Below are 26,004 nucleotides of genomic sequence, written 5' to 3'. Positions count from 1 at the left end.
ACCAGTGCTTCAAAGCTTTTGCTGAATGTTTTTCTACCACCTGTAGTACTGAGGCTATTTTATTTTCAAGGTACAGTGATATCACTGAGCAGACCATTTGAAGGCTGTTCTACTTTAAGGAGGAATGGACAGAGGGGTATATGCTGCTATCCCCTGCTGGATGAGCTTAGCTGTTTTCTGGGACATGCATTCCTACTCCCAGGAGATGACTTTTTTTTTTTTGCTACTTTTCTAGTCTTTTGCAATAAGAGCATCTAAATTATGTCCTTGGCTGATACTTCAGTACTTGCTATGTTGAGGTCGCTGCTGCATCTGACCCGGGCCACCGCTGTCCTTCTTCCCATCCAAATGCCGTAACCAGGGGAAGGCTGTTACGGCATGTCCGTCCTTATGAGGATCTTGTTGGTAAGTGCATGCGTGAGCAGGAGGCAATTGCATTTGGATTGCCTGAGCGCACCGGCTGTCTGGGCCGTGCAGAGCTTGTAAGCAGTGGCAGACAAGCAAAACCTTATTTCCATTTCAGTCACGTTATAGTTTGAAGCCTTTTGATTAAAAGATGATTAAATTTCAAGCCCAGCGATAGTAAACCGCTGCTATCCACGCTGGGGATTGAGGTGTGCATGCAGCCGGTAGCTGCCCTGGCGGGCTGTAGCTGGGGAGGGTCTGCAGGGAGGCTTCCGTGTTGTGCCGGGGGGGCTTTTCTCGGGGAAGGGATGTTGGGAGAGCCAGGTATTCCCTCTGAAAGGCAGTGCCGGGTCTATCCTCAGAGCAGTGGATGGCGTTGCTGGGGGAATGAAGTGGGATTAGGGGGGGTTCCAGCTGCCACAGGCTGCAGGGCTGGGATTGTACCCCTGGCTGGCAGCGGGGAGGGAAGGGGGGGGGCTCCCTCAGGGGGCTGTGGCCCTGGCCCCAAGCAGGGGAGGCGGAGGATGGTCGTGAGGGCGGCCCTGGCCGGGCTCGGGTACCCCGAGGTGGGGGCGAGGGCGGCCGGGCCGGGGGCTCCCCTCAGCTCGCGGCGGGAAGGCGCGGCCCGCCCGCGTCGCTCCCTCAGGACCGCCAGGGGGCGCCGCCGCCTCCCATACTCACGCGAGCTTCCCCCCCCCCCGCGCCAGCCGTCGCCATGGTGACCGCTGGGTGCGTAGCGGTCCTTACGAAGCTGACGCAGTGGGCGGCCCGGCGGGGGCGGCCCCTGCACGGGCGGAGGCGGTGTTAGAGAATCGGGGGGCCGCGAGGCCCCCGGGATGGAGGTGGCGGCGGCCCTGGGCCTGCGTCGCTGGCGGCGGCAGAGAGGTGAGGGGAGGCGGGAGGGCAGCGGCGGCGGCGACCCCCGCGCCCGGGGGCGGCCCCGGCGGGGGGCTGGCAGCGCCCTCCGCACCGGCCCGGCCTTCCCCGCGGGTCGTGAGGGGAGAGGAGGCCGCAGGTGCGGGGTCCCGGCGGGCCGCGGGAGCGCTGAGGGGCGAAGCGGGCGTTGGTGCGGGCTGGGGGTGCTGCCGGCGCTGTCCCCCGCCCCGGCGGCGCTTTGTTCTGTCCCGCCCTGCTCGGGAGGCGGCTGGCAGGTGCGGGCGGGGTTGGCGGAGCTGTGCCCGGAGGGAGCGTTTCCCCCCCGCGCTGCGGGGAGGCGGCGGGCCGGCTGAGCAGGGGCGCTGCGGGCGGCCGTCTCCTGCGGGAGCCGCTTCTTTCCCTCCCAGCTGGAGGGGCCCCCTCGCAATGTGGCCTGCACCCTATAGAAAGAGGCGATCCTTTTCCCCCAGACAGGTGCGAGGCAGCGCATCAGGCTGGCGGCAGGGACAGAATTGGGACCCGAGACCCCGGTCCAAGCCGGCCTTGGCTGTCAACGCGAGCCCGGTGTGGGAGAATGGGATGGGTGTTGCTGTCTGATCGTCCAGGGAGAAGCTGCTGGTGTGTAGAGGGTGGGTGTGACACATGGATTCTTTCTCTCAGCCTTTATTACTTCTCCGCGGGGACCGGCGTCTGAAACAGTTAGCTGGCACTAAAAGTACTTCAGCGACATGGTCTGCCACAGTGGGTGATGAACCCTGACCGTAGAAGTCCCCAGTTAGGGTCACAGAGACCTGCATGCTTATAAAAGTAGAGGATATATCACTCTGAGATCTTACAGCTGGGACATTGCCAGACTGCTTGGCCAGAATTCATGCTGTGCCCATTCTGGGAATTGGTACCTGCCCCTGTGTTTGGGACAGGCTTCAGTTGTCACCTGAAATACAGGAATGGTGATTACTGAGTCCGCAGGTCCTGATATGCGGGATGGTACTTACAGCCAGCTCCAGGTGGGAAATGGCATAGTGATTGCCAGAGATAGTATATACAGCTTCTGGGACGCTGGAGTGTTTGTAAGTGGTGCGTACTGAAAGCAGCAAATCTCTGTTCGATGGATTAGCCGGCGTGTTAAAGGAAATGGTTCTGTGGGAAAGTATAACCTCTGCCAAAGTGGGAAGGAGATTACTCGTCTGCCAGGGTAAAACCTCGTGTTACCTGGTGATGATTTGCTACGTCCCGCTGACTGTCATTTTCTGGTTGAACAGAGAGAAGTGTCTGAGCTTGTGTGGTCAGGCTGAGTGTTTTTAAAATAGTCATGGTTGGGAGATAACAAAATTGTAGGAAGTGGCTTTTGTAAAGACAGAGTCTTTAATCTCTCCTTTTTACAACATAGGCTTTGGTGAAATGTGTATCTAGTAGGGAAGTGTCTATGCTGTTAAGGAGGTTAGTTTGTGATTGGGGAGGAAGGAATATCTATTGGGCACTGGTGGAAAGCTTTCAAAATAGAAGACATTATCTGGGTGAAGTTATTTGTTGTCCTAAGTGTTAGCTTTCTGTGTCATAAAAGTTACACTGGGTTCTTAAAGCTGCTGATTAGATTACTGCTCAGCCCAGTGAATGTGTGTCAGTTTGTAGGGGACAGGCTGGCCAGTAATGGCTAACGGGCGCAAGAATATATATGTAAAAAATGCATATAGCCTGGAACTTCTGTGACCAAAACCCTTTAGAAAGGAGTAGGACAAATGTTCCCTTTAATCCGTATTTAAAGAAAAGAACAGATTTGGGAGTTACCATCTCTGCTGTTTTACAAAAAATTTTACTCCCTCTATAACATGCTATAGGGTCAAAATACATACTTGAACTATGTATGTTTGCTGGCACCGATCTTGATAGCGCTGACCTGTAAAACCAGATTTGATCAGAATTCTATTTTAACTTAAGGCACTGGGTTAGATCCTTTTGATTGCTATAGGGAAAATCAAATCAGAAGTCACAGAAACCGGGATTGCTGTAAATCCCTGACAGCTTAATCATTGCTGGGAAATGGGCAATGAGAAAGGCGAACTTCAGTGTGCCGTGTCCACCCGTTCCTCTTCTAGAGTCCTAGGAAGGATCAGTTGTGCAACAATACAATCTGAGTGGTTAAAATTGAGAAACATGCTGCTCCAGGAAGAAAAGTGGTAAGGATGAAAATACTCCCTCCAATGACAAAGTTAGGTTTAAAAAAATTAGAGAAGAGAAAGAGGGTAAACCAAAATACCTGTCAGTCTGTTTTGTAAAAAAATAAATGAATGAATGTAGATATCAGACTGTTTAAAAGTGTTGAGAAGACTTGTCTTCAGCAGATACTCAGTGCGTTTGCATTGTACTAAATTTTGGCAGAGTTTTACTTTTTATGAAACTTTTGTCAAAATTCCTATGAACAAATAGTTACAACAAGAACAAAATCTGTTTTGTATGTGAGTGAGCAGATGTGCTTTTGGACTTCGGGTGGGAATATAAATGTCATGTTCCTTGTGCTATGTCTACCTCAGTTTCTTCTAAGACAGAAGAGGTTTTTGTGTATCTCTTAAACACTGTGTACATCTAGCCAGAAACTGGAGACATAAACTTGCAAGCCCTCTAGCTGCCCTTTGATAGATCCACTTGACTTGCATGTTTTTATCGGTCCCACCTGTCTTTGCTTCCCTCTTGTAAAACAGTTTGGCATTCCCTGTGGGATCTGAGTGCACCAGCTGGGAATTGCCGTGTAATGCATGTGAAGTTCAGGTTGTGTCTCTGTCTGTGATGTGACCTTTAATCCCAGGGTGCTGAAGGTACAGATGTTTAATGGCCTTCTATAGTGCCAAGTGTAAAAACGGGCAGAGGGGTGTTTCCTGTGCAACCTCGTCTTAGAAGTGAATTAATTTTGAGTTAGCTCATCAAAACCAGCTCGCTTTGGTTTCTGAGTTGCAATAAAATTGAACGGATTTGCAGGCAAGATTGATACACTTCTTCCAAGCCTTTGTGACTTAGAAAATTCTCCTTAAAGCAACATAAATATCAATCCTCTTGTTTTTGTGGGTCCCTTCCAGGCAAGGACCAGCAAGCTGGAGACCTGTAGGAAATAGGAGAGTGCTCACACGTGGGAGCGTGAACCCCAGCGTGCTTGGTATGCTGCTCAGCTTTGGGCAGATAACAGCCTGTGAGGCTTCAAGTCACTTACAGGCCTGCCTACAATTCATTAAACTGTCTTGCATTAAATCAGCAGTGATTCTGTTCTGTCTTCAGACAGGGGAAGATGTTTCAGACTTTTTCCTTGGGTAGCAAAGTTTGAGATCTACCCTAGAACAAGCAGCTTTTACTTTGGGGAGTCTGCCTGCACCCTGCTTTTCCTCTGAGAAAATGGCATACTCCCCTTCTCAGCTTGCCACCTAGGTAGCAGTAAATAAATACTTGGTTAAAGCTAGCAGTCCCTCTGATTCTGACAATGATCCAGCAGATGAATAAGTACATCCTGAGCTGGATTCAGCATTGGAGTTTGAGGAAGTTACATTTAAAGAGACAGCAATTGAGATGCTTGGAAGAGTGAAACTATTTTCATCTGCTTTTAGAGAGCCGCGGGGCTGGAGTTTTTAGAGAGCTGGGGGAAAGGAGTTTATGAAAGTGCCCTTTGTGCTATCAGGAGTGTGACAAATGGACTCTTGGGATCTGTGGATAGCTTTGGGATGTTTGTTCTTGCTGGAATAGATTCTCTGAGTAAATCAGACTTTTAACTTGAAGCTAGTTTGCGCAGATATCTTCTTTATTCTGCACTGAACATACATTATATTGTAATTTAAGCGTATGTCTGCCAGAACAAACATACATGGCATGTGTTTCACGGTGATGGGAATCATTGTGATGCTTCTAGTTAGAACTCTGTTCCCTCACTTTCAAGCTAACACTTTGTTTTGTGTATTTCTAAAGAGAAATCAGAGGAAAAATCTTGAAAATTTGCCAGGTGCAGTATCTGTCCAGCTTTGCACTTTTAAGACAGAAACTGAAATTATTTTTCTGATTTTGATAAGAAATGGAAAAGTTTGCCCACTGCAAAACTAAAATCAAATTGCTATGTATTCTAAGACCGCAAGTATAACTGGCAGTTGATAGTCTACTGACAGGGCACAGAAACAGACTCTCGAGTCTGCTCCCTTTGTGCAACCATGTTGATCCTGCTTCCCAGATCTCACTCTGCTTTCCAATAATACAATACATTTTTTGTCTCCTACAGCAGCAATTGCTCTACATATAATCCTGTAGTGCAAGACGCTAAGCACTCTTATTCTCCTTGCTTGTTTGGGTGCATGAGTTTAAGTCACGGTGCCTGGCATCTTGATCCTAAGTTCATTATAAAACTAAGTGTATATAAGAATGTACCCATAACTGATCTGTTTAAAAAAAGTCTAAAATACTGTAGACTACTTAGTTAACTATTTGAAGCATCATTACAAGCTTTAAAGAATGATAATGATGCATGTGAAAATTGATGGGTTTATATTTTAGAAGCAACATATAGTAAAAGTGGAATTTCCTAATATAAAATGCATACAAAATTTGGGTTTAAATGCAAAGCATAATGCTGCTGTACCTTGTTGATGATTTTGAATAAAAGGTAGAATTCCTACTGAGCTTTAGAAAAAATGTGCCCTCTATTTTCAGTCACTTCTCTTCTGTTTTATCCTTTTCTCTCCTCCTTCCAGTGAGGGGGGTACGGGTCCCTTACCTCATAGACTGGATTTGTTTGAAAAGATGTCAAGCTAAAAGATTAAATAAAAAAGGTTGCTGATTATTTTTTTTCTTCCTTGCAGCAAGAGTAGAAAATCTGCATGGCAAGCAGAGGCTGCTTGACTAACAAGGAGTTTTGTGATGGCTCTTAACCCCCAAGCTTCCAGTCTGCCTGCTTTTACACAAATGCTGCTTTAACTGGACTCGTGCTCCCGCAGACTCTTGCAGACCCCTGGAAGTCCTCCTCCCTCCCCCTCCATTGGAGTTTCTGTCCCTCTTTGAGGAGGCCCTGGCTTCCTGGTCTCCTTCAGGTTGACTACAAATGTCTACGGAATTGCGTGAGAATTCATGGCTTTTAGCTCTGTTCAAGCTATTAAATAAGTAGCCAGCCTGCTTTTGGTTCTTGCATGTTCCCTTTGTGTGAAATTAAAACTACAAGTGGATTCCTCAGTGATGTCTTTGACCTTAATAAGAATTTCTCCCTGAAAACAGGATACCGGATGCAATCTAGAATCTTAAATTGTAATTTTCCTTGTGTTCTTCCCTTGCCATTTCATCAGGCAAAGGTGCTGTTCAGCAAGCAATGATTAAAAAAAACCCAGTGCAACTAACTTCTACCAAGCTAATAATATGAAAAATCGTCTCCGAGTTGTTTAAACTGATCTCATTTCCATAACCTTATGCACAGATCTACATTGCTGCGTCGGCAGTAATCTGGTGATGAAAAGCCCTCTCCTAGCATGTACCTGCAGAGGACTGCTGGTAGGGTTATTGTGGCAATCCTAGCTAAGCCCGTTGGGGTGGAGTTTGTGCCTAACTTGTGTTATGTGTATTTTCTAAATGCCTGCTGTTTCATAAGAAGTTTTGTGAGCTCCTTCCTGTAGATACAGGATTGTGACGCTGCAGGCATTTCCATTTTCTCTGAATCTTCCCCAGAGTGAGAATGTCCTTGTGCCCTGAGGGAGTACTAGCTGAGAAAGCTGTCAAGCACAGCCCTGAAGGGTATCTGTGTCAGTCCCTCTTCCTCAGGGAGGAAGAAGAAACCTCACGCTGGTTTCTGTTGGGACGTTGGCCTCTTTAGGGGTGAGTAAGCACTGATGATCCTTTTCAGGAGTTTGTTCTCCCACCGTTGCTGGTGGGATAGTTTATTTGATACCAGTTTGGTGCTCTGTGACATGCAAGATGGGAAGATTTGCTTGGAGCATCTAAACAATGAGTGTCATGTTATTGAAGAGCTTATGACTCTTTGCTGAATGAGAGCAGAGACTTGTTGATACTGAAATTGATTTTATGAGATTCTCCTCTTCTTGTGAAGACATGGTAAGGTAATTTTAAACAGTGTTTATGGTTACTAGGAGTAATTAGCTAATCGATAAATATGAGAAGGCTACCTTAAATGAATAGGTGCTCTACGCATTTGCCATGTCTCTTTTCCTCTGTAATGTCTGTTTCTTCTTTGTGATTTGTTGGTCTAGAGGTATGATTATCGGCACAGACCTGAGAGATCCTGAGTTTAGATCCAGGCAGGCTTCTAGACTGAGTCCTTCTTTTCTGAAGAACAACAAATGTGCAAATAAAATGGTGAATCCCTTAGGCCACCTTAAATAAAATTGAACTGGATAATAGGAAGAAACAGGGAAATTCAGGATCTTGCTATTACAGTTTCATTGCAGTAAGTACAACAGAAATGGTGAGGCTGGTATGGGGGGGGGGGAAAAACTCCAGTGCATTTCTACCCAGAAGGGTTTCCATTCAGATCTGTTAATGCTGCTCCATGTCTGTTAGAAGTTGGAATTTACGCTGCTCTGCATCTTTTAGAACGAAAAATGAAATTTAATATTATGTCATGGCTTGTCTTTTCGGCACAGATCTGTGTAATGTGCTTGCTGGTGTTTACAGCCATAGATACAGCCTTGATGTATTTTTGGAATATAGATTCCAGCTCAAAAGTCTGAGCTTCTGGAGGCTTGTCTTTTCCCCATGTGATCTGCCAAATGATCTTGAAAAATTGTGCTGTTTTCTCTCATGGGAAATTAACTATTTCACCTCCCATAAAATCAGAGCAAGTCAGATGTTTCTTGTGAGTTTGCAGCATCTCAGCCAGCCTGTGACTGTGCGGAATAAAGTGAATCCTACCTTTTGTTGTCTTGCATACTATATTTCTTGGTCATATCGGGACCCCTTTAAAAGTGCTCTTCATCAAAATTCAACCTAGTGCTACCTAATAACTTCTCATTATGCTTGGCTTGTCTTTGTTAGCGTCTAAAAAGTGTGTTCTTTCCTTTTTGAAACACAACTCGGATTTTGGTGTTTGAAAATTCAGATGTGAGAAGTAGTAAATGAAGTGAACTCAGTGCAACTCTCCATCGCTAAATGGCTCTGGAACAGTAAGTGGACCACTTTGTTGCTTGTCTGCTGTTGAACTCAAAACAAGACCTCTTTTAAAAAGTGCACCAGCCAGTCTTCAAGAACTTCAGCCTCAGACCCTCTGGAAATGGCAGAGTTTTTCTAGCCTGGTGGTCTGTCTCTTGTTCCAGGATATCTCTGCGAAGACAACGTGTCCGTCCATTTCAACAGTCCTGTGTGACTGCTTCACCTCTCAGCCAGATTTAACCTTTTAAACTACAGTACCCTTTTTGTGACTGTTCTGTCCCATTCGGTTGTTTGTCACCATCTCCATGGTATCCAAGCATCCGCTTCACTAAATGAGAGTATTCAGATATGAACCTCTGTACTTTTGCTTGGAGGGGAAACATGTGCCCTGATCCCCTGTCAGAGGAAGTAAAAAAAAAAGTTCTCATTTGCTCTGCTGAATGGTGGATAAGATATGTCCTTAAAAGAAAATGAAGAAGCAGTAATTTGCGACTTCTCTCAAGTTCCTGTTGTAGTGGATGCCCTTTCTTCCCTGAATAAATGGAGAATAATGACAGATTTCTTTGATTGTCTCTCTGTGTGCTGTGGGATTGCTCTTCCCCTCACCTTTGTCATTTTCACTTATTTTCTAGCAGAGAAAGGGGCTGCTCTTTCTTTTCAAGTCTTCCTTCCGAGGTTAATATGGGGCTAAAACTATTTGGCACATGAATAATGAAGTGCATTGGAAGCGAGAGATGCCTTTCCCGAGATGTTACGTGCACGTTCTAAAATTGGATAGAGTAGAGCTTTCCTCGAACTTCAGTGACATGAGAGGAGCGCAGGGCAAAATGCCTTTGCATAATTGTGGTGTTAAAACTTCATTCTGCAGGAAGCCGTAGGCTTCTTTCTCCAGAAGCCCTTTCCCCTCTAAACTTCATGCCTGTTCCTGGTTCAATACTTTGCTTTTGGAAAACAGTCTTTTATCCTCATTGATTTTTTTTTTTTAACACAAAAAGGAACACACTTTCTTACAGAGCTGAGAGCAAACCCTTTTGAATACCTTGGGGGCCATAACTGAATTTAACTCAATAGGAAATGGGGACATCCACAAATGCAGCGTTGTCCTCAGTGCTTCCAAATGTTACTGGCCTGGAAGAGTCTCAGATAAAGATCTTTGCTGGTTGCATGTAACTAGTTAGTTTACCTTGCTTTATAGGACCCCAGCTCTGCTGGTGGGGAAGAGAATTTATCGATTCTCTGAGGCTTTGTCTTTCTCATGGATGAGGGTGGAGGAATTAGTACGGGCGGTTTTGGAGGTGGGAACCACGTAGGATGCTGCAGAAAATGCTCGTTCTTCTGTGAACGGGTGGCTGAGTAAGTGTGGTGCATGCATCTGAAGTGCCTCATGGGAACCTGCCGGTAATATTTACCGAGTTTGTGAATTTGAAGTATGCGGTGTATGGGCTTGCACGCAAGCCCAGGAAGTGTCAAGTATGTTTAATTTGCCCCAGTGAAGTGTGTGTATAAGCTTGTTCAGGGAGGGGTGGGCAGAAAGCCTGAAAATCCACTGTGAGGTGGGTAGCAGGTATCTGGGGAGAAAAGACATTAATATGCATACTTTGGCAGTTTCTCTATAATCTAGTGTGCAAGTTTGCAGGACGTTGTTTGTGTACGTGGAGGCCTATGTGCTTGAGTGGTTAGACACGCATTGGGGAGAGGAACAACTCTACCCATGCCCTTCATAGTGTAAGGAACCGATGTTTTTGGTGTCCCTGGTTCTACTGGCTCCTCATCTGTTCATTCCCTGGTGGAGCAGCTTGAAAGCCTCTGGTTAGGAACTCTGAAGTATATTGCATCTAACCTTTATTTTTTGGGACACGCAATGCTTATTTTGTGATGAGTTACCCTGACCGGGTCCCCAAGGGGATGATATCACTGCAGAAATAGTGATTTTTTTTTTTTCCTTTCTTCTACTGGGAGTGATAAAGAGCAGAGGAATTCAGCCCGCTGCTGTGTGTTGTTCTTTGTCCGGCAGATTGTCACATCCTTGTTCTCCTGCGCTGTTGTGTGCGTCTGGGCCTGCTGATGGAGGAGCTGGGGGTGGCCGGGCGAGGTTAAATGGATGTTTCAAGACAGTAGGCGTTAGCAGAGAAATAAATTGATGATGGAAGTGTCCGGTATCGGAGGACAAGAAATGGAAACGAACCTTTGTGGAACTTGAACTTTTTGGCACAATGTGAACTGAAAGCCCGATAAGGACTTGCTGCTGTTCTGCATTTGGAGGTTACGCTGTAGAAGCTGGGGAGGTGAAGTAGCAGATCTGCTCTGAGGCTGCTTTTAACGACTCTGAACTCTCAAAAATATTTCTTGAGTCAAGAGAGTGGAAGGAAATGTACTGTGTTTATTCTCTGAAATGAGTATGCATGCTAATATGAAGTGTTAGATTACTTTTTTAAGTTACGTGACAGCTGCTACTGGATGTACAGGGTGCTTTTGTTAGCTCCTCTGAGGTAAGTTGCCTGGGTAGGCTGAGGAAGAGGACGGAGTTTCCCAAGGGAACGTGGAAGTCTCTCCACCACTGAGTATCCTGGACTGTCCTTCTCTGAGGTACCTGAGATAATTATTCTCTTAAAACGTTGACTTGTCCATTGCGCAACATTGCAATGTCCTTTATGTCCCCAGCTGTTGTTGTATTTATCCAATGAAAAAATGGTTTTCCAGCTGCTCTGCTCATCTTTCTTTTCTGGTTAACTCTTTTAACTTGTTATAAACACAAAAAGACTTGAAAGCACTATAATGGATGGGGTTTTAATTGAACAGAGGACAGCAAGAGACAGAAAGCTCTAGTCTTGCTTCCCACTTAAATGCGTTCGTAAGGAATAAAGTATGATTGCAGCACTAGACAAGGAGCCATGCTTTTTGGGAAGTAACAGAGTTAAACTGAAAGGGAAGAAACCGCGTTGGTTCCCGGTGCTGTAGCTGCAGGTCTTCTGCATTTTGTGTCACTGCTCTGTATATTGTGGCTGTGCAATGAAATCCTTTTGAGTGCAAAAGCACGAAAGGGTGCGGTTAAAGCAATCAGGACTCTCTTCACTTTAAATTACCTGATTTATGACATGAAAATCTCAATGTTAACATAGATTTGTTTTGCGAACCATTCGACTGTAAGTTACCTGGTGTTAGGCCAAAACACTCCCTCTTGACTAGCATGTGAAAATACAGCTCTTGAGCCTCTGGTCTAGACCACAAGGGCTAAATGCTCCTGAAGAAAGAGTAAGTTGAAGTTTCGGTTCTTTCAGCAGGCACCATTTCAGTAATTTGCTTCATTTATGTTGATATTTGAGGAAGTCTTTTGGGTGAGGAGTGTGAGTGAACCCCCTTTCCTCTTCCTGTTTTGTTCTGGACTAATTTCATAATTCCAGTATGTCTGGGCTCGCAGCTTTTGTGTTGACAGTATGAACTGCAGATTGGTCTTCTGCCTTCGCATCTGGAGGTGCAAGCCTCTCACTGCGGAGAACGTGCGGTGCCGGAGGGTGGGGTACTGGAACTGCTGGTTGTCCAAGCCTGGAGAAGCAGGAGATCCTGTTTCCAGAAAATGTGTCCATTTGTTTCCTTGTACTTTAGATGAATATGCTGGTGGCTGCTCAACTGCCTTGCACCTGACTGCCTCTGCGCAGGAGTCTTCCAGGAGTTTGCATTTCGTAATGGAGTTTTTGTTTAAACTCTAGATTTTTGAAGAGAAAAAGTGACGAATGCCAGTTAGGAGAGAGGAAGGGGGAGGAAGATATGATTACCCAAGACTCGGTGGCCCTCAGGGCTGTGTGGCTCCTGCTCCCTTTTTGTAGGAGCAGGAGTAGAAGAGATGAGAAAAGTGTTATCTTTATCTTTTCTTCAAATATGCATAGTGTTCCTGCTGCAGAGGAGCAAGGCTACCAAGACTTCATTAGATATTTCTGCTATTGGGAAAGGAGATGAGGTTGGAAGCAGTTGTGGCTCTTACGTTCCTATGGGAACAGATAGGAGATGCAAGGGCTTGAATTCTCAACTATAAGGGGATTTGTCAAGAAATGTGGGAAAAGGATTTAATTTCTGATTTGAGTGGGAAACTAATATTCATTCTCTGCCTGATTGGCTCCTGACTGCAAGTTTCTCCCTGCTGAAGAGGAGACAGGATTTTGTGCAGTGTCTTCAAGGCTGCTTCACTGCTCCATGGCCACAGAGTTAATTACAAGTTGGACAATGAGATGCCCGAGTCCACCCTGCTGCTCTTTTACCGACTCAGCAGTTTGGTGCTCTTTTTGTATGGAGAGGGGTGGCAAAAAGACAGCATGTCTGCTGGATGAGAATGCAAACACAGCTCCGTTCCACATAGCAGTGGTGCTTGTGGAGCAGGGTTAGTAACCCGGTCTGAATGAATGCTCCAGACTAAACTATTTCTGAATCCACTTTTACCACCCCATTTAAAGTAGATAAGATGTTCAGGGCAGAGACATTTGGGTTTGTTTCCACTGCGCTGAGCTGCAGCCTGTTGTTAAAGCCGTTCCTAGCAAATGCAGGACTTTGCCCAGTCCTGTCTAGTACGTCTCTCTTCCTGGGGAGATCAGCCGACATGCCGTAAGTAGGTCCTCCCTGTTCAGAAAGGTTGGGTGGTGTAAGGTTCATAGTCTGTCAAGGAAAACAGCTGCATTGTGTGACCTAAGAGGAATTGCAGTCCTAAAATTAGGTTGCTCTGTCTGAAAATTGAAAAGGAAACGGCAGAAAAGAAAGGAGCTTGATTAATGAAGAGGTTTAGGTTTCTAACAGTAAGTGTCTTGTTTCCAGCTAAATTCAATGGAAAGCAGGCACCTGCCTAGGGGTGGTGCCTTGCTGGCTCTTGGATGGGAGCACTTCCTGGTCACCAGCAACAGCATTTTTTTTTCAAGAGAAGGAATCTGGTGGCTTTGGCAGTTTGTCAGGGTAGCTAAAGGCTTAGGGAAAGAAGGGGTGTTGGTCTTAAAATGGGCCTTGTCAGGTGAGTAAAACCCATCATTTTGCACTTACCTCTTTGAAGAAGTTCTCTTTGTTCTTATATAAATATAGTTGTTCTAGCTGCACATCCTGGTTCTTTGACTGTTAAAGTCAACACAAATATGGCCAGTGAGCAAAACTAGGACTGTGGCTCGCACCTGCCGATCATATGAGCAGTCGGTGTGGCGTTTGAGACTGTCCAGGGATGCTTTGTCAGCGCCGCGGTGAGTACTGTTTGCTGGTGCAGTGATAAAAAGAGGTGTTGGGGCCATGACCGAAGCAGTTGTGCTCGGTGGAGCTTTTCCCTTTGGGAGCTTCCAGGGCCGCTTCTGCCACTGAAGCTGCGCTGTGGCTGGGTTGCGATCAGCACATCTGGGGACTCCTGCCTGTAGGTTACTGTGTCTCATTTTATTATAAGGTGTCAAGTCTTCCCTACCCCCAAAACTATGGGTTTTCAATTATTTAATGGCCAGCCTCCAACTATGATACCTGCTTGGTACTTAAACTTCACTCCACTGTGCTTAGTGCAAATAATACTGTTTCTTCATAGTCCTTACATTTTCTGTGTTAGAAATGTTGTAAAATGCAATTTGAATTAAGATCATTTAGGTGTGCAGACAAGTTTAAGTGCTTCAGTTAAAGAATAGCCCTGCCTTCTTTGTAGCCTTTATACTGAGGGTGCTTACTGAATACTTGGAACTATTTAGGGAACGTGATTTCAGCTTCCTTGTGGAGGGGAGAAAGCCCACCCTAGAAATGTGGGGTTTTTGAGCTTCTGTTCTTGACTGTGAAAATCACAAAATTTTTATCTCGGATTTCCCTAAAACTGGTGTGTCAAAGTTGTAGGCACTTGAAGAAAAACTAAATATTAATTGTGTGCTTCTGGTGCGTGGCTCTTGTGTTCTGCAGAGATGGATAGCGCAAAGGTCACTCTGCAGCCCTTGCTGGCAGCCTGGAGCAGGAACATGATGCCTGGTTGCTGGCAGCTGAGGGAGGGGTGTTAAAGTGGCAGGTTCTTGCTGTACTCATTCAGGGTCTTGAACTTCTCTCCCCCCCCCCCCCGCCCCCCCAGTCTCCTATTTGATGTTTTACATCTGGATTCTTTGACTCCCATCCTGATAATGCTTTTGTTTCTAAATCATTTTCCAACTGACTGGGTCAGAAAGTTGTTACTGTACATTTTGTTAGGGGTTGCCAGTTGTGGTAGCCAAACGGGGGCGAGGCCGCTGCAGAGCTGTGGCCCAGATCCAGCCAAAAGTGAAGCTGAGCGTGTAAGTCCTAGTAGGCCCACACATACATATGTGAATGTATGTATATATACATACACACTGCTGTGACAGCCTGGAGAGGAGCCAGGGCAGGGGCTGTGCTTCTCTGTCTAGGTTAATGGGGTTCCCCTGCCTGCCGTAGTGCCTCTGTGCTCCTCTGCGCTTGTGGTGGGGCCTTTGCTGGGGTGACGGCTCCTGTGATGGGCCTGGGAGGAGCTGGGTGAGGGTGTTATTTGGGTTCCCCCACTTGCCATTGTGCCTCTGTGCTCCTGTGTGTGTAGATGAGCTCTTTATTCCATAACCTAGCACATTTCAGAGACCAGATTGTCTCTCTGCCCCTCCCCTGCTGCTTTCATCTACAGCCTATCACTGGTGGAAATGCATAATTTTTCAGTTTTGCTGTGTTTGTCTCCTCCCTGGCTTATTAGGGTAAAGCATAGGGAGAGGAGGAGGGAGAGAGGGAAAGAAGGCGTGTGTAGGCTGCTGGTGTTGCAATTTAAAACCTACTTGTGGAAAGGGAGCGGGGTCATTCTTGTGTCCTTCGTATACTTTTTTCCTTTTCCAGGTTAACTTTAGCCTGGCAGCTGGAACACCTTTAAAGTTTCCGTGGTGCCAGGAGAGATCACTGAACTGGTGGTGAATTATTCATAGTGTCATTCTGCCAGTATTCTTATTTCCTTACTCCAGAGTGATCGCTTTGGCCTATTGGTATCATTAGTTCAATTGAAGTAGGGTACTGTATGCTAGCGCGTGCTCTGCTGCTGGACACTGATCCTAGCTGTGACTGAGGAGTACAGTGGAGGAAGGAAGAAGCCTGTGGACGTTCTTTTTTTTTTTTTTAGTTTAAAGAATGCTTGAATTCATCATGTGTTGGGCAGGTCATTGCTCAAAACTGGATGCTGTAGCAGACTGCGCTTTCTGGGTCTTTCTGCTCTGCTGTTTTCCTCTTTGCAATGAAAATAAAATAATTATCTGTGCAGCTTTCTGCCACATGATATATGGGATGCTGTGCATCTTAAGATATACAAAAAGGTTAGTTGTTCAAGTGAACAGTAGCGACACAAATATATATAAATAAGGGTTCTTCATTATCTTGCTTCCAACAGTAACCTAATCGCTAACTGGTTCTGATAATGAATTCCTCATGCTGTGAAAATACTGCAGTATTTTCATCGGGCACCCTTTTGTAATGCACCTCTTGACACGTACCCCCAGTGCTACAAGTTTCAAGGAAGGAATGCAGAAAACTGAACTGATGATGGGCAGCTGCATAGGGGAAAGGCTGGAGAGAGGTGAGTGCTTGACCAAGCATGGATTCTTTTGAGGTTACCAGCATTGGAATGTCAGATGTTAGAGGCATAGATTTTTTTTTTTTCACTGGAGAAAGTGTGTTGCCTGTGCAACCTGGGAAAGACTGTCAGCAAGAATGCCATGAAGGTATGTGAGAAGCTACCTGGCATCTAAATGCAATTGTCATGCGATCTGTTACTGAGTACTCCAGAGATCCCCTTCTCAAAGAGATTGTGATTAGAGTCATGTTTTGGAAACAAATTGGAGCCATCTGACAGACTCTTCTGTAGCTTTTGTCCTCGCATGCTGTTGTACACACAGATTATCTCAGATTGTGTTTTGAAGATAACATAGTTTGCTAGCCCTGCGGGCTACGCTTGGTGGTTTGTGAGGTCTGTGCGGAGTTTAAGTCGAACAAAACCTTTCTGCAAGAATGCAGGCATAATTCCTGTCATTCCTTTTCAAAAGGGCTGGGAACGTTTTCCCACATTGCCCAGAAAAGAACTGTAGGAAATCTCAGCTTGAATGTTTGTGTCTGTGTTCAGAATTTAAGTGACTGAGTGAAGAAATTGAGGAAAAGTAGCAGCACAGGATTACGATGCAGAAGAGCTCAGACCTGGACTAGGTGTGATACTTAGGTGCTTGATTATGCCTTAATCAGCTGGGTTAATTGCAATATAATATTGCTCTGAGGCCTTTGAGCTCTAATCAAGGATGAGGATCTGAATCAAGTACTATAACTGAAAAAGATAAAAAGATTTTTTTTTTGCAGGCTTTGAACATCCACTGGCAACAATAATAAATGAATTAGTTACCAAACCCCAGATCCTGTGCTTGTGATCTCTTCCAAGATTATTACAGCATTCTCACCAAGGACTGTTTCAGGCATTTACTTCTGAAGCCCAACTGAAAAACTTTAAATGGATGGACACTTCATGGTTAATTGTAATATAATTAAAGGAAGGGGAAAAAAGTCCTAGATAAATCCTGCAGAAGGCATTGCCACAAAGGCACTAAATTTAATTACAGGGATAATGATGCATTGCCTGCAGCATAAGAGGAAAAAGTACTTTCTCTTCTAATAGCCTAAAACTCTGTCGGCTCAGAGCCAGTCACTTGTCCTGGAGTACATCTGAATAAACAGCTTTTTTGTTTGTTTTCTTATAATCCTGTTTGGATTATAAATTCGTGTGAAGACTCATTTAGCATTTGAAATTCTTATCTGCTAGACTAGAGGAAAGGTGCTTTTCCAAACAGCTGTTGGAGTAGTGATCCTTTCCATTTTCTGAGTACGAGCCTGCCTCTGTTAGTAAGTTCTCTGGACGAGGTTTGGGGTCAACTTCTGTTCCTTATCTTTCTCATTGATGGAAAAGTGAAATTGCTTTCCTTTGTTTTACAAATGCTGCTAAGTTATTGATGTCTTAATTTTCCAATAGAAGTTAGTTCAATGGAGAGAGATTTGAACTGGGATCACCTGACTTTTATCCAGGACAGACAGCAGCCAGGTCCCAGAGCTTTCATCCTCACAGCTCTTGTATTTGTACCTGGGAGCAGATAACAAGGCTGCATACAGCTCTGAGGATGACCCTGCTGATTTTCTTCAGGAGGGATGACATTTTGCTTGTTCAATTCAGACAGGCATGGACTTCAGTGGTAGTTTAAGGAGGCACACATTATGCCAGTCCACCCTTTTTTGAAAAGAGAATAGCACAACTGAGTCAACTTTGAAAATAGGATGCTTTTTTTTTTTGTCCTAGAGAGTCTGTAGCTGAGTGCCAGGCGAGCTGTGTGGCTGGGTTGTTTTGTCTGGCAGATCTTTGTTACTTGCTCACAGGTAAGATGACTAGTCTTGTTTCTTTCTCCTTTGCAGTTCACTGGCACCAAACTGATGTCATTTAGATGGAGCTTGCACCTAAATTTTATCCACTTCTCTTTGGCACAGAGTAGATACCTAGCTCCTTTCCCAATCCCTCTTTTGTGATCTCTGATCCCTTTAATCTTATTTTCATGATTCTCCTCTCTATATTTTAGTAACCATGGTTTTGATTTATGTTCTGAATAGTCTCCTGCTGCTTTTTTTTGTACCTCCTACCATAGTCCTAGCAGTCCGCAACACTGGAGTTGGTGGACTCCTGTGTGTGGCTAGTTCATGTTTCCTGCACTCCATTAGCTTCAGGAAGAATTGTTCCTGCTTTTCTTTTGGTAGAACCAGTCGTTAGTCACAGAAACGGACAGTTGCAATCTGTGCTTTTCAGTTCACGTCTGTACAGCTGCTTGAAGTCAAGGAGTGCTTTTTCAGGGTATTTCTGCTGCTGCAGCTCTCCTCTTGTCATGCGGGATGTCTGCTTCTGCCTCGCCTCCTTTCACCTCACTTTTGTCCATCTTCGCTAAACTCATCCAGAGCTGGATGGCCAAGAGGGTAGCGATGCTGTCCCTGCAGTGACAGGCTTTTCTAGCTCCTACCAACGTGTGCTTAGTGACTTCTCCAGCAGCTGCTAACGAGACAAAGCGAGGAGTATACGGAAACAAGGAGGATGATGGCAACAAGGAGAAAAATGTCTTCATGAAAATATCAAGGCAATCCTTAGGACAAGCTAGAAACACTTTGCTTACATTGAGGTCTTGGACAATTAGCTAGAAGCTGTGCCATGCATGCATTTGTATGAAGGCATATACAGTAACCCCCGCAGTCTGCTTCGTATAGCCCCTTCATGTAACCTTCTTCTGGAGCCAGAGTAATGAAATGAGCAGTAAATAGCTTGTCATGTGATGTTCCCATTAGAGGCCCAAGGAAAGTCAGCTGGAAAAGTATCCTGCAACTGGGATTTTGGAAGAGCTGTGAGGTAGAGTAGAAAGGTGTAGATGGTCAGTATATCAAGGAGACACCTGAAGAAAACGGGGGAGTGCTAATTTGGGAAGTAAGTGTGAAAACTTGGGCATGCTATGAGAAAGATGTGTGGTACCCTGGCTGAAGACAGAAACGTGTGGCTGTGCTACCTGTAGCACTGGGTTTGTCAGACATTTGGGGAGCAGAGGCTGAGATGGTAATTAGCTGTTCTGACTCCAGGGTCTACAGTGATGAACCCACAGAGGAAAAATAGGCAGAAGTCGTCTATGTAAGCTCTGTGACAGAACGGGGAAAAAAGTTTGAGTAAATATGTATAAGAGTATTTGCAGGACTCGTAGCTGGAAAACTAGAGGACTAGAGAACTTAAGTAGGAGATCTTCTAAAATTGAGTGGTCTAATTAAATAACTACTGAGCTAGAAACTGAATTCTCTACTTGTCTACTGGCTCTCCCCAGGGAGCAGCGGGAAGGGATACTTGCTAGCGAGGGGTGGGTTGAGGGTGCCTGTGCTGTGCAACTGCCAGGCAAGGCGCAGCCCCCAAGGGCCTGGAGGGTTTGTAGATGAGCTACGCATGCAGATTATATGCTGTATGTGTGTGCAGAAGGTGCTGTGCGTGGGTGTTGCGGAGGAGGGATGTGTGTGCTGGTGTTTAGAAGCGTAGCTGATGGAGGCTCTGTCTGAAGAGAAGGGCTTTTTAGCTCTGGGTTATGGACAGATATATATAAGGCTTAAATATGACACAAGATCAGAGAAACCTGGGCTTGATTCATCCTTGCTTACATAAGCAAAATGAAAATAGGATTCCTGCCTTCTATCACACACATCCAAATCTGAGATTCACGAAGGGTCTAGCTACTTCAGCTTGGCAGGATTCAGCCCAGGATTTCAGATTTATCTTGCTGTGTTATTAGGGAAGCACTGGACGGGCAAGAATTTCTAGGAAGAGGAAGAAGCATTTGATCTGCTTGTCCCAGTGAGTAGTGGTATGTAGAGGTACGGGACCTGTGCTGCTGTTCGCTTTCTTGTACCTCTTGCAGCAGTGCTGCACATGTGTGGTTACAGCATCTTCATCTGAAGCACCAGCTGGAGAAAGTGGCTAGAGGGAAAGCAAACTGCTAAGTCGCAGGGGAACTGCCTGGATTTGATTTCCACTGGGTCTGAATTTGGGACTTAATTTCCTAAACCAGGAGGGAGTTGGAGCTGCATGCACTGAACAGTTGGTGATTTTACTTCTTGCAGGCATGCTGCACTCTTCCTCAGTGATCTCCTCTGGGTTCCTGATGGACGAGCCTTTTGGGCTAGAGAACAGCTGTCAGCAGCTGGAAGGAGGAGCTCTGCTTGTCTCACGATACTCCAGGGCATCTTAGCAGCACAAACATGGAGAAATAGATGGAGGGCTACAAAGCAATGTAATCAAGGGAAGCCACAGAAAATGTGGAGACCGAAAAAGAAAAGGGAGTGAGGGAATGACAGAATAATGGGGGAGTGGGTTGCCAGAGGAGAGAAAAGTTGCATAAAATCTAAAGGATTGGGTGAAGAGACAAGGGAGGCTTTCAGAAGGTGGTGTGCATATGTGTGTGTGAGAACAGGACTGCTCCGAACACAGGAAGGTGCTGTAACTAGCAGGTCTGGGACTATGGATGAGAAGAGCTGTGTGTGTAGGAGAAGCACGTTGGTGTGTGCATAACTGTGGAAGGAGGCTGCTCTTAAAGCTCATGTGTGTACAGAGCAGTGCAGACTTCAGAGGGTCTCTGTGAGGTGGCTGGGATTTGGGTTCCTGCAGCCCTGAGCCCTGGAGGCTGTTATTTATAGCAGCAACCACTGAGGCAGGAAAAGTTTGCTCAAGCTGTCATTTGTGTGAGCCAGAGAGCTGGAGTAGCTCTTCCTCCCTCCTGCTCTTGCTTTCTTCAGATTTTCACTGTAATTAGCAAGCTTTACATGAGCCGGGTCAGAGCTGCAGCTTTCTTTAGAAGACCGTGTTCTCCAGGCAGGAATAAGGAAAAAAATTTTTTTTTTTCTTCTGGGAGTACTTAGCCTAATCATTTGTTTTATTTCAAGGGCTGTTCTCGTGCACTGAGGTGGAAGCCACGGGATGGGAGGGGCAGAACCACATTTCTTCTGAAGTTGCAGCAGCAGGAGCCAGCATCTGAAAACTCAGGCTTTAAATGTTCACTTTGAGCTTAGGAACAAGAGAAAAATCTTTTTAAGATTCTAATTTGGGCTGGTCTAGGATGAGAAAAGCATGTTAGTCAATACAAAGCTGTTCTACTGTCATTTACCTTGAAAGCCTGTTTCCTTTAAAATCTGAAAAGCTTCCTTTTGAGTACCCAAAGTGATGGATTGAGAACAGCGGAGGGTCAGTGTACAGATACAGATGGTTAATATCTGTGTCTCTGACAGACGGTGGCAATGCTCTGTTGTCACATGCTGTAAGGCCTCTTACAGTGTATATATGTAAGTGATATTATCCAAGTCAAGGAAAATGCCAAGCTGAAATTCATAATTCTCTGCTGTAGGATTTTAGCAAATGTGATGTGGTGTTTACGCTACGTGGGGTGAATGTTCAAGGTAGTTGCTGCTGTGCTGACACTTGTGTTGGTAAAAATACCTACCTGTGCCTGAGCAACATGCATATGCCCTTCACCAGACAGAGCTCATTACTTTGGTGTTTGATCTTTGCTTCATTAATGCCCCAGGGTAAACATTCAAGTGAAAGTAGATATGCTCCGTGACACGGGCATGTGGCCTGGATTCGTGCCGAGAGAAGCCCTCCTCTGGAAAGCAGCAGTCCTCTAGATGTTAGGAGATCATTAGACTTCACAAGATCTCATTGGAAAAAAATGGATTCAGGGGTTTTTTTTGAGGTTACTTCTGTGAAGTCAGAGTTATACTGAGGACGGGGAATGATGGCAATGTAGAGTTAGGTTTTGAAATAGGATGCCATAAATATTGCTTTAGGTTCTGTTTTATTAAATGTGTTTGCAAGAATACTGATACTTCTGCTTGCAGTATATCCTGATGTTAGATTAGTTTTCAGTGAAGGCTCCAAGAAATGCAGAGCTGTGGGCAAGAAATAGAAGAGATTCTGCTTAAGGTGCAAGGCTGATGCTCTCAGGAGAGCATTACATAACTTTCCAAGCTATTGGAAAGTGGGAACCTGGGAAGGTTTGGGGAGTAACGGGAGAAGGCAGACGTGCATTTGCAGTGAAATACAGACGTGGTATTTTCAGGGAAATCGCAGCACTTGAGAATACTCCCTCTTTGAAGTACTGCTGCAGAATGAGGTGGGCCCCTTGAATAGTGTGTTTGTCTGTCTACTGGGAGTTTCATTTGAAATTGGAAGAAAACGGGTCAGGGATCGTGGGGGACCGGTAGGAGAGGTGGACTTCTAGGACTTCATGGTTTTGGAGTGACCTTGTTAAAAGATAGTTGTGGAATAGGTTAACTGCATTCGTGGGGCTGTTTGTGGGAGTAGAGATGTAATGGGAGAACATTTAGCAAAGGGCAATTTGTTGTGAGTTATAAGAAGCAATCCTTAGTGGTGAATGACATGGAAAAACAGTGACAGCTTAATTGTTTGAGTCATTTACAATAACCTAGGGAGAGCTCTTAAATTCGGCTCTCATCCTGGGTGATTTAAGGACATGACAGAACATGCATGGCCTTTAGGGTGTATGACCTCGATGACCCGACCTTTTCAGTCTGATTTCTAGGAATGTAAGATGCAGGCGTGTCCTTGCCCAAAGTAAAGAATATGAAGCAGAAGTGACAATCTGAACCCAAGTGGAGGCACAAGCTGTCCGACAAGATCAGCAGATGCATTTTAGTGCAAATGTAAAAGTCAGAGACCAGAGAAACAACGTAGGGGCCAGATGTTTGATTAGAAACAGAGCTGTCAGCCCAGGGTCCCATGATCAGGGACGTGATTGAGGGAAATCGCCAAAATAAACAGGCAGCCCCAGTAGAATGAGAATAGATTGTATCCAAGTAAGGTTTAGACTGTTTGAAGCCCATTTCCAATGTAGTTGAGCCTGGCAGTTTCGCATAGTTAGCGTCCACATTTAACTGATTACAAATTGTATTAAGAAAAGGTGCATTAGGGTTTAGTCTACCAAAGAGCTTGCCACATAGCAGTGCTTCTCAGCATTTTTGACTTGCAACTGGGCATATACCTGCCTAACCACTTAGTAATGGGATGTGGGAAAAGGAAAAAATCACAGGCTAAGTTGTAGTGGGTTGTGAAGCAGAAAAAGCAGTGCAATCTGTGAACCCTGGTGAACAGGGGGGTTGCAATGTGGAGTGAGAAGCTAGAGGCCCTGAAACTTTGCATGTGCCCCTATTATTCCTGCTAATATCCCCTTCAGTGCTAGGGGGGAGGGAGAAGAGGCGCTGTTTTTAATTCCTTAGCATCTTTCCCTTCCAGAGACACCTTCCCTTCCTGTATCAAGCAGTCCTGGGATGTGAGCAGGGCCAGCATTTCCTCCGTCTGTCCTGGCAGTTGCACGTGGAGGAAAAGCGCTCCACGGTGATTCTCTTCGCTCGGGAGCCTGGTGCTGCCTCTCTGCTGCTTGAACGGGTGTGCTCCTGCTCGCCGGCACGCTTTTTGGGGAGGGGAGCAGGGAAGGACTGCCAAGGAGTGCTGTTGACCGCACAGTCTTCCCGAGTTTGGCACTGATCTTCTGTTCTCCCACTTCTTTCACTCTTCTCGTATTGGCAGCGGTGGTCCGTTTAGCTCCCGTAGAATGACTGGTGGCTTTCCCTGTATGTGACTCATCCTGTAGGGAATTCCTGAAGCAATGAGTCAAGTTATTGGGAAAACTGTTTGCCCACTAACGTAAACTAGGAAGCCAGGGAGCCTGTCTGTGGTATCGTAGAGAGGTAATTACTTTTTGGTGTGGCTGGCGTTGTCCTCTCTCTTCCTAAAGGCAGGTCACTTCAAGATTAGCTGTAGCAGGGGTACATGGCTGAATATATTTTTTTTTTAACCTTGAAATATGCTCCTCCTGATTTTTTTCCCTCCTGTTTTTTTTAAGGTGGCTGATTTGATAAGCATTCCAGGGTGGAGTAAAACTGACAGATTTGAATTTGCCAGTATTGTAGTGAAAAATAGCTTGCCTAAAGAAATGAGGTTGTCAGATTGGCACCAGTCAGCTACATCTGAAATACTCCTTTCGTAAGTACCATTTACCACTTCATTCTGCCCTGGCTGACTTAATCCAGCTCTTGTTATTGTTACTATAGACAAATTAATGGTTGTGTGGTTTACAACCATGAATTAACAAATTTTGAATATAGCCATGGGATATTACAATAAAAACAAAGAACTTTGATCCCAAATAATTGTGTCCAGGAAAAATTAACTATTGTACCACATATGTGAGCGGGGGGTTGACCAGGGTTGTTTGCATTGCCTGCTGATGCCAGTCAGATTTTGGGGTGCCCAGCTGCTCAGCATTTTTGAAAGTGAGGCACTTGCTGTATCTACAGACTTAGGTCAACTCATCTGAATGTTACCTTTCCACATCCTTTTCCTGCCCCATTCATGCCAAGCTCTTCTTGTCGCTGGTTGCTGACTATTAAACATTAGCAGATTTTATTACCCAGTAGAACAGTAAGTTCTATTTAAAATACAAAATCAGTTTCACTTTTTAATACATTTTTTCCCCCTAGCAACTTGGACATTATTTTTGCTCAAGCTTGGAATTGTCAGAAAGCTCAGATTGTGGGCTTCGCTAGCACAAAATGTAGGTGGTTGCAGATATGTCGGCATTGATACAACGATTGGGTGTTGTTTTTAACTAAACTAGTGTCAGCAGACTTGGATTGTGCTGCTTCTCCACTCCTAGGTTTTCAATGAAGTGGCTCATTTTAAGGTAAGCTTATCTGTCAACTTCTGTTGTTTCTTGACCAGTTATTCATGAAGACTTTCAATTCTCTATAGTCTGACAAGTATGAAGCTTGGGGTTAAATTGTGCTCCTACTGAGGTCAAGGAGAAAAGTACTACAATCTTGGGAGCTGTAGGGTGAGGCTCTTTTCATCTCTCTCAGAACATTATTCTTCCTTTAATTTGGGCAGTTGAAATGTCTCACAGTGATTGCTGTCTTTATGCACTAAAATGAAAGTGCTTTTAAGAGGAGGACTGTGCTTATCCCTACAAAATTCTTCCTTTTTGCCCATGGACAAATCCTGGCCTGTGGGGTATCCCAGCTGGAAAAAGAAAAAAGGGAGGGGAGACTTCAGATCCTGCTAGTTTGGGTTCTTTTTCCTGTTCAGACGCACAACTTACCGCAACTAAGGTAGGCGGCACCCTTGGCAAATCCCCCTGTTGAGTGCACTTGCTGGAAATGTGTACTCTGCTCATGAGAGGGGTGCTGAGAGTGCTGCCAGGATAGCGGTGTTCAGCTTGTGTATCATGAAACGGAGGGTGGTGCAGAGATGGCGGGGGGGGGGTGTCGGGGGATATCCTCCTGGAGGGAACCGTTGTGATCTAGTGTCATAGGTTTGTAGGCTCTGAACCTGATGCCAGTTGATTAGAGGAGGCATATTCTAAAGTAGAGAATGTCTTTGTCTTCTCTTTAATTCACTGGATACCTTATCTTGCTTTTAACTGGTGGTTGTAAGGTTGCGAACAAGTTGCTGTGAATAGTAGTGTTTTGGTATCACTTAACTCCACTTAGGACCTTTCCATACTCTTGCACTAAAAACAATGAGATTTGCAAGATAACACTTTTTTCCTGAAAACAACAACATTGTGGACAAGTACATGCCAAGCAGATACATTGGTCATTCCGGTGTCTCTATAATAAAAAATAATCATTCAGAAAATGTATTCAACTTTGCAAAGAATAGTTTTATTCCTGAAGGCAGCAGTGGTATGGCTAGCCAGCCCTCCACAAGCAAATGAGCCACTGTCACAGGCTAAAGGCGAGAATTTTACCTGGTTTCCCCTTGTGTATTGTATGTTTGTGTGTGACTCTGAATGGAGGCAAATGGATGTTGCCAACTTGCAGTGTATTTGGTTTTTTTTCTTAAATGATCACTTTCTCTCATGCTGTTGTTAGGGGAAAAGTACTAATCCTTGCAGTTGCAGAAAAATGCTTGAAAACTTGAACCCTTTGTGTGCAGAGCCCAGAAATCTAACTGAAATATTTTAATGGTAACACCTCTTTTTAAAAATACTGGTGAATTTTGACGTCTCAATTAATGGCTTAGAC

General features: G+C 45.1%; 1 protein-coding gene across 3 annotated transcripts in view; it reads left to right on the top strand.

Moving 5' to 3' along the window:
* Positions 1-1,242: 1,242 nt before the first annotated feature.
* The window catches only part of DAGLA (diacylglycerol lipase alpha), a 73,509-nt gene continuing 48,747 nt past the window's right edge, over positions 1,243-26,004 (top strand). The window contains exon 1 of one of the 3 annotated variants that reach the window (XM_076343668.1): positions 1,243-1,290. The gene's annotated coding sequence lies outside the window, so the exon portion shown is untranslated. Of the gene's footprint in view, positions 1,291-23,897; positions 23,963-26,004 lie in introns of those variants that run through there. The other 2 variants (XM_076343670.1, XM_076343669.1) reach the window with 2 other exon arrangements.

This window comes from Aptenodytes patagonicus, chromosome 7, assembly GCF_965638725.1.
Source record: "Aptenodytes patagonicus chromosome 7, bAptPat1.pri.cur, whole genome shotgun sequence".
In the NCBI taxonomy this organism is placed as follows: Eukaryota; Metazoa; Chordata; class Aves; order Sphenisciformes; family Spheniscidae; genus Aptenodytes; species Aptenodytes patagonicus.
This window is presented reverse-complemented; position numbering and strand designations above follow the sequence as displayed.